Here is a 12,206-nt window from a genome sequence, read left to right as displayed (position 1 = left end):
ACACACTGAAACCATAGTCACAGAAAACTAGTCAATCTAATCACACTAGGACCACAGACTTGTCTAACTCAATGAAACTAAGCCATGTCTTTAGGGCAACCCAAGACGGGCCGGTCATCAAGGAGAGGTCTGACAGAGTGTGGTCCACTGAAGAAGGGAATGGCAAGCCACTTCAGTATTGTTGCCTTGAGAACCCCATGAACAGTAGGAAAAGGCAAAATGATAGGATATTGAAAGAGGAACTCCCCAGGTCAGTAGGTGCCCAATATGCTGCTGGAGATCAGTGGAGAAATAACTCCAGAAAGAATGAAGGGATGGAGCCAAAGCAAAAACAATACCCAGTTATGGATGTGACCAGTGATAGAAGCAAGAACTAAAATAAACTGGAACGGGTGAATTTAACTCAGATGACCATTATATCTACTACTGAAGGCAGGAATCTCTCAGAAGAATTGGAGTAGCCATCATGGTCAACAAAAGAATGCAAAATGCAGTACTTGGATGCAATCTCAAAAACAACAGAATAATCTCTATTCATTTCCAAGGCAAACCATTCAATATCACAGTAATCCAAGTCTATGTGCCAACAAGTAACGCTGAAGAAGCTAAAGTTGAATGGTTCTATGAAGACCTACAAGGCCTTTTAGAACTAACTCCCCAAAAAGATGTCCTTTTCATTATAGGGAACTGGAATGCAAAAGTAGGAAGTCAAGAAACACTTGGAATAACAGGCAAATTTGCTCTTGGAGTATGGAATGAAGCCAGGCAAAGACTAATAGAGTTTTGCCAAGGAAATGCACTGCTCATAGCAAACAGTATTCAGCAAACATCAAAAAGCTCATACAACATGATCAATTTGTGTTTATTTCAGGGATGCAAGGATTCTTCAATATGTGGAAATCAGTCAATGTGATATACTATATTAACTAATTGAATGATAAAAGCCATACTATTATCTCATTAGGTGCAGAAGAAAGCTTCTGACAAACTTCAGCACCCCTTTATGATTCAATTCAGTTCAGTTCAGTTCAGTCGCTCAGTCGCATCCGACTCTTTGCGACCCCATTAGCCACAGCATGCAAGGCCTCCCTGTCCATCATCCAACTCCTGGAGTTTACTCAAACTCATGTCCATTGAGCTGGTGATGCCATCCAACTATCTCATCCTCTGTCATGCCCTTCTCCTCCTGCCTTCAATCTTTCCCAATATCAGGGGCTTTTTAAATGAGTCAGCTCTTCGCATCAGGTGGTCAAAGTACTAGAGTTTCAGCTTCAACACCAGTCCTTTTATTTATTTATTTATTTTTGGTATCAACATAAAATATTTATTTAAAAACATAGTGAACAATTTGAGTAACTATTCTTTCAGTTCAGTTCAGTTCAGTCGCTCAGTCGTGTCCTACTCTTTGAGACCCCATGAATCGCAGCACGCCAGACCTCCCTGTCCATCACCATCTCCCGGAGTTCACTCAGACTCAAGTCCTTCGACTCCGTAATGCCATCCAGCCATCTCATCCTCTGTCGTCCCCTTCTCCTCCTGCCCCCAATCCCTCCCAGCATCAGAGTCTTTTCCAACAAGTCAACTCTTTGCATAAGGTGGCCAAAGTACTGGAGCTTCAGCTTTAGCATCATTTCTTCTAAAGAAATCCCAGGGTTGATCTCCTTCAGAATGGACAGGTTGGATCTCCTTGCAATCCAAGGCACTTTCAAGAGTCTTCTCCAACACCACAGTTCAAATGCATCAATTCTTCAGCGCTCAGCCTTCTTCACAGTCCAACTCTCACATCCATACATGACCACAGGAAAAACCACAGCCTTGACTAGACGAACCTTAATCAGCAAAGTAATGTCTCTGCTTTTGAATATGTTATCTAGGTTGGTTATAACTTTTCTTCCAAGTAGTAAGCATCTTTTAATTTCAAGGTTGCAGTCACCATCTGCAGTGATTTTGGAGCCTCCCAAAAATAAAGTCTGACACTGTTTCTACTGTTTCCCCATCTATTTCCCATGAAGTGATGGGACCAGAGGCCATGATCTTCGTTTTCTGAATGTTGAGCTTTAAGTCAACTTTTTCACTCTTCTCTTTCACTTTCATCAAGAGGCTTTTTAGCTCCTCTTCACTTTCTGCCATAAGGGTGGTGTCATCTGCATATCTGAGGTTATTGATATTTCTCCTGACAATCTTGATTCCAGCTTGTGTTTCTTCCAGTCCAGCATTTCTCATGATGTACTCTGCATATAAGTTAAATAAGCAGGGTGACAATATACAGCCTTGACGTACTCCTTTTCCTATTTGGAACCAGTCCGTTGTTCCATGTCCAGTTCTAACTGTTGCTTCCTGACCTGCATACAGATTTCTCAAGAGGCAGGTTAGGTGTTCTGGTATTCCCATCTCTTTCAGAGATGAAGCAAAATTATTTAAAAATTGTAATATTAGAGAAAATAATCATCATAAGGGATCTAATTTGAAGACATCTTTGAAAATTTAGATTGGATACTGTAAAAAAATTATAGATTTAAATCAGTCTTTCAATTTCAAAAATTATTAACAGTTTTTTTTTAAATTTTTACTTTATTTTACTTTACAATACTGTATTGGTTTTGCCATACATTGACATGAATCCACCATGAGTGTACATGAGTTCCCAAACATGAACACCCCTCCCACCTCCCACCCTATATCATCTCTCTGGATCATCACCGTGTACCAGCCCCAAGCATCCTGTATTCTGCATCAAACATAGACTGGCAATTCATTTCTTACATGATAATATGCATGTTAGAATGCCATTCTCCCAAATCATCCCACCTTCTCCCTCTCCCTCAGAGTCCAAAAGTCCGTTCTACACATCTGTGTCTCTTTTGCTGTCCCACATACAGGGTCATCATCACCATCTTTCTAAATTCCATATATATGTGTTAGTATACTGTACTGGTGTTTATCTTTCTGGCTTACTTCATTCTGTATAATCGGCTCCAGGTTCATTCATCTCATTAGAACTGATTCAAATGTATTCTTTTTAATGGCTGAGTAATACTCCATTGTGCATATGTACCACAGCTTTCTTATCCATTCATCTGCTGATGGACATTTAGGTTGCTTCCATGTCCTGGCTTTTATAAACAGTGCTGCGATGAATATTGGGGTACATGTGTCTCTTTCTATTCTGGTTTCCTCAGTGTGTATGCCCAGCAGTGGGATTGCTGGGTCATAAGGCAGTTCTATTTGCAATTTTTTAAGGAATCTCCACACTGTTCTCCATAGTGGCTGTACTAGTTTGCATTCCTACCAATAGTGTAAAAGGGTTGCCTTTTCTCCACACTCTCTCCATCAGATTGCTTGTAGACTTTTGGATTGTAGCCATTCTGACTGGTGTGAAGTGGTACCTCATTGTGGTCTTGATTTGCATTTCTCTGATAATGAGTGATGTTGAGCATCTTTTCATGTGTTTGTTAGCCATCCATATGTCTTCTTTGGAGAAATGTCTATTTAGTTTTTGGCCCATTTTTTGATTGGGTCGTTTATTTTTCTGGAATTGAGCTGCAGAAGTTGCTTGTATATTTTTGAGATTAGTTGTTTGTCAGTTGCTTCATTTGCTATTATTTTCTTCCATTCAGAAGGCTGTCTTTTCACCTTGCTTATAGTTTCCTTTGTTGTGCAGAAGCTTTTAATTTTAATTAGATCCCATTTGTTTATTTTTGCTTTTATTTCCAGTATTCTGGGAGGTGGATCATAGAGGATCCTGCTGTGATTTATGTCAGAGAGTGTTTTGCCTATGTTCTCCTATAGGAGTTTTATAGTTTCTGGTCTTACATTTAGATCTTTAATCCATTTTGAGTTTATTTTTGTGTATGGTGTTAGAAAGTGATCTAGTTTCATTCTTTTACAAGTGGTTGACCAGTTTTCCCAGCACCACTTGTTAAAGTGGAGTAAAAACATCAGTCCTTTTAATGAACAACCAGGACTGATTTCCTTTAAGATGAACTTGTTGGATCTTTTTGTAGTCCAAGGGACTCTCAAGAGTCTTCTCCAGCACCACAGTTCAAAAGCATCAATTCTTTTGTTTCAGCTTTCTTTATAGTCAAACTCTCACATCCATACATGACTACTGGAAAAACCATAGCCATGACTAGATGGACCTTTGTTGACAAAGTAATGTCTCTGCTTTTTAATATACTGTCTAGGTTGGTCATAACTTTCTTTCCAAGGAGAATCTTTTAATTTCATGGATACAATCACCATCTTCAGTGATTTTGCAGCCACCAACAAGTAAAATCTATCATTGTTTCTACTGTGTCCCCATCTATTTTCCATGAAGTGATGGGACTGCATGCCATGATCTTAGTTTCCTGAATGTTGAGCCTTAAGCCAAATTTTTCACTCTCCTCTTTCACTTTAATCAGAAGTCTCTTTAGTTCTTCATTTCTGCCATAGGATAATGTCATCTGCGTATCTGAAGTTATTATTTCTCCTGGCAATCTTCATCCCAGCTTGTGTTTCCTCCAGCCCAGTGTTTTTCGTACTCTGCATATACATTAAGTAAGCAGAGTGACAATATACAGCCTTGAAGTACTCCTTTTCCTATTTGGAACCAGTCTGTTGTTCCATGTCCAGTTCTAATGGCTGCTTCCTGACCTGCAGATAGGTTTCTCAAGAGGCAGGTCAGGTGGTCTGGTATTCCCATCTCTTGAAGAATTTTCCTCAGTTTATTGTGATCCACACAGTTAAAGGCTTTGGCATAGTCAATAAAGCAGAAATAGATGTTTTTCTGGAACTCTCTTGCTTTTTCCATGATCCAGTGGATGTTGGCAATTTGATCTCTGGTTCCTCTGCCTTTTCTAAAACCAGCTTGAACATCTGGAAGTGCACGGTTCATGTATTGCTAAAGCCTGATTAAAACTCTTCAGAAAATGGGCATAGAAGGTACATAATTCACCACAGTAAAGGTTGCATATGATAATCCTACTGCTAACATTATTGTCAATGGTGGAAAACTTAATGGGAAAAGCATTCCCCCTAAGATCAGGAACGAGAAACGAGTGTGCACTTTCACCATTATTACTCAACAGAGTTCTGGAAGTCCTAGCTTCAACAATCAGAGAAGATAAATAAGTAAAAGGAATCCAGATTAGAAATAATAAGTAAAGCTCTCACTGCTGCAGATGACATGATACTGCATGTAGAAAACCCTAAAGATAATATTAGAAAATTGCTGGAACTAATCAAAGAATTTAGCAAAGTTGCAAGATACAAAATCAATATACAAAAAGTCACTTGAATTTTTATATACTAACAATGAAAAAACAGAAAGAGAAATTAAGGAATCCATCCCATTCACCATTTCAAGAAAAAGAATTAAATATCTAGGAATAAACTTACCTGAGGAGACAAAAGAACTCTACACAGAAAATTATAAGACACTAATGAAATAAATCAAAGACAACATAAACAGATGGAGAGATTTTCCTTGTTCCTGGGTAGGAAGAATCAATATTGTGAAAATGACTATACTACCAAATGCAATCTACAGATTCAATGTGATCCTTATCAAATTAACAATGGCATTTTTCACAGAAGTAGAATAAAAAAATTTCACAATTCATATGGAAACACAAAAGACCCCAAATAGCTAAAGCAGTCTTGAGAAAGATGAATGGAGCTGGAGGAATCAGCTTTCCTGACTTCACATTTTACTACAAAGCTACAGTCAGCAAGACAGTATTGTACTGGCACAAAACAAAAATGTATACCAATGGAACATAATAGAAAACACAGAAATAAATTCATGCATCTATGGGTACCTTATTTTTGACAAAGGAGGAAAAAATATACAATGGGGCAAAGACAACCTCTTCAACAAATGGTGCTGGGAAAACAAGACAGCTACACATAAAAGAATGAAATTAGAACACTTCCTAACACCACACACAAAGATAAACTCAAAATGGATTAAAGACCTAAAGGTAAGACCAGAAACTATAAACCTCTTAGAGGAAAACATAGGCAGAACACTCGATGACATAAATCAAAGCAAGATCCTCTATGACACATCTCCTAGAGTAATGGAAATAAAAACAAAAGTAAACAAGTGGAACCTGATTAAACTTAAAAGCTTTTGCACAGCAAAGGAAACTATAAGCAAGATGAAAAGACAACCCTCAGAATGGGAGAAAATAATGGCTAATGAAACAACTGACAAAGGATTAATGTCCAAAATATACAAGCAGCTCATACAACTCAATGCCAGAAAAGCAGACAATGCAATCAAATAGTGGGGAAAAGACTTAAACAGACATTTCTATAAACAAGACATTCAGATGGCTAACAGACACATGAAAAGATGCTAAATATTGCTCATTATTAGAGAAATGCAAATCAAAATTACAATGAGATACCATCTCACACCATCAGAAAGTCAGAATGTCCATCATCAACCAGTCTACAAACATTAAATACTGGGAGGGTATGGAGAAAATGGAATACTCATGCACTGTTTGTGGGAATGTAAATTAATACAGCCACTATGGAAGATGCTATGACGATTTCTTAAAAAACTAGGAATAAAACCAACATATGACCCAGCCATCCCACTCCTAGCCATATACTCTGAGAAAACCAAAATTGAAAAAGACACATGTACCCCATTTTTCATTGCAGCACTATTTACAATAGCTGGAATGTGGAAGCAACCTAGATGTCCATCGACAGATGAATGGATAAAGAATTGTGGTACATATACACAATGGAATATTATTCAGTCATAAAAAGTAATGCCTTTGAGTCAGTTCTAATGAAGCAGATGAACCTAGAACCTATTATACAGAGTGAAGTGAGTCAGAAAGAGAAAGATAAATATTGTATTCTAATGCATATATATGGAGTCTAGAAAAATAGTACTGAAGAATGTACTTCCAGGGCAGCTGTGGAGAAACAGATAGAGAATGTACTTGTGGACATGGAGGGTAAGGAGGAGAGGGTGAGCTGTATGGAAAGAGTAACATGGAAACATATTACCATATGTAAAATAGATAGCCCAATGGGAATTTGCTCTATTACTCAGGAAACTCAAACAGGGGTTCTGTATCTATCTACAGGGGTGGGATGGGGTGGGAGACGGGAGGGAGTTTCAAAAGGGAGGGTATATATGTATACCTATGGATGATTTGGTTGAGGTTTGATGGAAAACAACAAAATTTTGTAAAGCAAATATCCTTCAATTAAAAAAAAAAAAAAACCACCTAGGAATAAACCTACCTAAGAAAGTAAAGGAATTGCATTTGGAAAATTAGAAGACATTGATGAAGGAAATTGAAGATGATACAAACAGGTAGAAAGAGAAATAATGATTTTGCACTTGAAAACTCAATATTGTTAAAATGGTCATACTACCCAATGCAATCCACATCAAAATACAGTGGCATTTTTCACAGAACTAAAAACATTTATATGGAAACACGAAAGACTCAACATAGCCAAAACAATTTTGAAAAAATACAGAGCTGGAAGAACCGTGTTCCCTGACTTTAAGTTTTACTACAAAATTATAATAATCAAAATAATATGGCACTGGCACAAAAACAAGCACATAGATCAATGCAACAGGATAGAAAGCTCAGAAATAAACTTATGCACTTATAGTATGACACAGGAGAAAAGAATATACAACAGAGAAAAAAAAATCTTTTCAATAAGTGGTCCTGGAGAATCTGGACAGCTTCATGTAAAAGAATGAAATCATAATATTCTCTAACACCACATACAAAAATAAACTCAAAGTAGATTAAAAATTTAAATGTAAGACCAGATACCATAAAACTCCTAGAGGAAAACATAGGCAGAACACCTTCACAAATATTTGTTTGGATCCCTCTTCTAAAGTAAAGAAAATAAAAGCAAAAGTAAACAAGTGGGACCTAATTAAATTTAAAAGCTTTTGCAAGCAAAATAAACCATTGACAAAGCAAAAAATAATAATAACCAGCTTAGTCGGAAAAAAATATTTGTAAGTGATATTACCAACAAGTAGTTAATATACAAATTACATAATGAGGTCATGCAACTCCACATTAAAAAGTCAAGCAATCCTGTTAAAAAATTGGCAGAAGAACTGAGTAAACATTTTTCCAAAGAGGAAATGCAAATGTCCAACAGACATATGAAAAGATGCTTAATACCACTAATAACTGAGAAAATGCAAATCAAAATCATGATTCACAAACTTAAACAAGTCAGAATGGCTATCATCAAAAAGCACATAAATAATAAATGTTGGTGAGGATGGACAGAAAAGGGAATGCTCGTACACAATCAGTAGAAATGTAAATTGGTACAACCACTGAAGAAAATAGTATGGAGTTTTCTCAAAAAACTAAAACTACCATATGATCCAGAAATTCCAATTGTGGGCATATATCTGAAAAAACAAAAACACCAATTTGAAAAGATACATGCACCCCAGTGTTCATAGTAGCATTGTTTTAATTGTCAGAATACTGAAGCAACCTTCACTAACAGATGAATGGATAAAGAAGATGTGGTGAATATATATAATAGAATAATACTCAGCCATTAAAAATGAAATGCTGCTCTTTTTTAATTAATTAAGTTCTATTTATTATTCAAGTTTGAGCTTAAACATCACTTCCTTTATGCAGCTATTCCTGACTCTTTAATTCAGGTTAGTATTCCACCCATGATGTCCTTTAACTATGTAACTCTTTTTTTGCAATATTTAAAATTTCTAAATTAATTGCACATCTTTTTCAATATAGTATACTGCTAAGAACCAAGGATAAATAAATCTCTCTTTTAAAAAGACTTTTTTTCCAAACTAATGTGAGAATTATTTAAAATATCTGATAATACAAAGGTACCTATAATATAAACTGTTCGCAAACTTCCAACATTCAGTCTTCTGTGTCTCAAAGGAAATTGATCTATTTAGACTATCTACATTTTCTAAGATATGATCTCATAATTTCATATAATATGCTTCTGTCAATGTTTCTTGAGCTATTTAAAACACATTGCAGCTGCTGTTGAGTCGCTTCAGTCATGTCTCACTCTGTGCGACCCCACAGATGGCAGCCCACCAGACTCACTCATCCCTGGGATTCTCCAGGCAAGAACACTGGAGTGGGTTGCCATTTCCTTCTCCAATGTGTGAAAGTGAAAGGGAAGTCACTCAGTCGTGTCTGACTCTTAGCGACCCCATGGACTGCAGCCCACGAGGCTCCTCTGTCCATGGGATTTTCCAGGCAAGAGTACTGGAGTGGGGTGCCATTGCCTTCTCCATTTAAAACACATTAGCAGTTATTTTCTCATAATAATAGATCAAAATTTAACTTGGTCTAACCAAACTCCTCTTCTGTCTAAATGTGTATTTATATCTCTTTAACTTTTAATAATATACTCAAATTTTTCTTTTGCGGACTTTTTTGTTATTGTTTTATTTCTCCTTTTTTCTAATTTTTATTTTTACTTTATTTTGCTTTACAATACTGTATTGGTTTTGCCATACATTGACATGAATCAGCCACGGGTGCACATGAGTTCCCAATCCTGAACGCCCCTCCCACCTCCCACCCCATATCATCTCTCTGGATCATCCCCGTGCACCAGCCCCAAGCATCCTGTATCCTGTATTGAACATAGACTAGCGATTTGTTTCTTACATGATAGTATACATATTTCAATGCCATTATCAAATCATCCCACCCTCTCCTCTCCCACAGAGTCCAAAAGTCCATTCTATATATCTGTGTCTCTTTTGCTGTCTCACATACAAGGTTATCATTACCATCTTTCTAAATACCATATATATGTGTTAGTATACTGTATTGGTGTTTTTCTTTCTGGCTTACTTCACTCTGTTAAATAGGCTCCAGTTTCACCCATTTCATCAGAACTGATTCAAATGTATTCTTTTTAATGGCTGAGTAATACTCCATTGTGTATATGTACCACAGCTTTCCTATCCATTCATCTGCTGTTGGACATCTAGGTTGCTTCCATGTCCTGGCTATTATAAACAGTGTTGCGATGAACATTGGAGTACACGTGTCTCTTTCAATCTGGTTTCCTCAGTGTGTATGCCCAGCAGTGGGATTGCTGGGTCATAAGGCAGTTCTATTTGCAATTTTTTAAGGAATCGCCACACTGTTCTCCACAGTGGCTGTACTAGTTTGCATTCCCGCCAACAGTGTAAGAGGGTTCTCTTTTCTCCACACCCTCTCCAGCATTTATTGCTTGTAGACTTTTGGATCGCAGCCATTCAGACTGGTGTGAAATGGTACCTCATTGTGGTTTTGATTTGCATTTCTCTGATAATGAGTGCTGTTGAGTATCTTTTCATGTGTTTGTTAGCCATCCGTATGAAACTAGATCACTTTCTAACACCACATACAAAAATAAACTCAAAATGGGTTAAAGATCTAAATGTAAGACCAGAAACTATAAAACTCCTAGGGGAGAACATAGGCAAAACACTCTCCGACATAAATCACAGCAGGATCCTCTATGATCCACCTCCCAGAATACTGGAAATAAAAGCAAAAATAAACAAATGGGATCTAATTAAAATTAAAAGCTTCTGCACAACAAAGGAAGCTGTAAGCAAGGTGAAAAGACAGCCTTCTGAATGGAAGAAAATAATAGCAAATGAAGCAACTGACAAACAACTAATCTCAAAAATATACATGCAACTAATGCAGCTCAATTCCAGAAAAATAAACGACCCAATCAAAAAATGGGCCAAAGAACTAAATAGACATTTCTCCAAAGAAGACCTACAGATGGCTATTGTTTTCTCTCAATCAGAATCTATAGGCCAATCTTTTGATTCCTTAATTTGTTACATGAAAATCTAGACCCTAAACATATCTCTTTTTTTCTCTATGACGTCCAAACTTCTGATGACTGTTATTTTTAACATTTAAAACATAGTAATCAATAAGTTCACTTTCACAGTCATAATTAAGTCTATAATTTATAGCAATATTTATAATTAGCCTTTTCCTTTTATGTGAAAAGAGCTGACATATATCAAGTACAGTGCTACCTAATAGATGGCTGTGTTTGCCTTTTAACTCTCCCATCACTTTTTCCAACCAGTCTGTATGATCACGATACCAGAGTTTACAGAAATAAATGGATGTGTATGTGTTTTATCATCCTGTTTTGGAGACCTAGAGTCCCTACACCCCAAACTGAACATGTAGATTCAATATTGTGTTAATAAATTTCTCAACAGAGAAACATTTTTGAGTATTTGCACATTTCTTTGGTATAAATACTTATTACTGTGGTGGGTTCCTCAAGCTACCAACTTAATATCAGAGAATGTATACTTGGGAAGAGATACAGTGAATCTGCTCCTTGTAGTCAATATAAGCTGCCTCTCAGATACCACTGAGGAGACTAAAACAAAACAGAACATAGATAATTGAGAAGCCCGAAAAGAAGAGATGCTGGCCTCGTGCTTTCCAGCTGGATGTTTGACGAACCATTAGAAGAGAAATAAAAGTGTGTGAAAGTATTCAAAAAAAAAAGAAAAAAAACCTGGCATGTATCCTTTTTAATCTGAAGTGCACATGAACATAGACATTGCTGTCTTCCTGAATCATTCTGGCCATAAATTTAGGAAAGGAGAGTGAACGGTAATGATATATTTAGCAATCCTTATATCTTATTCATTACATTATATGTTCTCAGTTCTAAGTTGAGTCAGAGAAGGTTCTACTGGCCTTAAATAGAATCTAACCAAGAGTGTTGTTCAAGGGAAACTGCAGGAAAAAACAGTTTTCTCCTATGCCCTTCTGGTCCTTGGCATGTCTGAAAATTAAACTGACTAAAACAGATGAACAGAAAAAAAAGAGTACACATTTTTAGCATAAGTTTTACATGATGAAATATCTCCTAAGGAAATGAATATAAAAAGAAAAACTGGTTAATCCTGTGTGTTTTTATGTTAGGTTTGGTGAGAAAATCACAGAAAAATATGATTCTACCAAGGGCAACAGTGAAGTCTGGTAAACTGATGAAAACTTAGCAAGGCCTGTTCATTTGGATATTCCTCAATGTTCAGCTATCTTGAAATTAAGGATGATTATTTCCTTGGGTATAGAGAGGGTAACTCTCGCATAAAGGTTTCATGATATGCTTCAGGGGAGAAGGACAGAAGAAGGTCAATGAAAGAACTTCCTGTT

Source organism: Capra hircus, chromosome 3 (assembly GCF_001704415.2).
Source record: "Capra hircus breed San Clemente chromosome 3, ASM170441v1, whole genome shotgun sequence".
NCBI classification, from domain to species: Eukaryota; Metazoa; Chordata; class Mammalia; order Artiodactyla; family Bovidae; genus Capra; species Capra hircus.
This window is presented reverse-complemented; position numbering follows the sequence as displayed.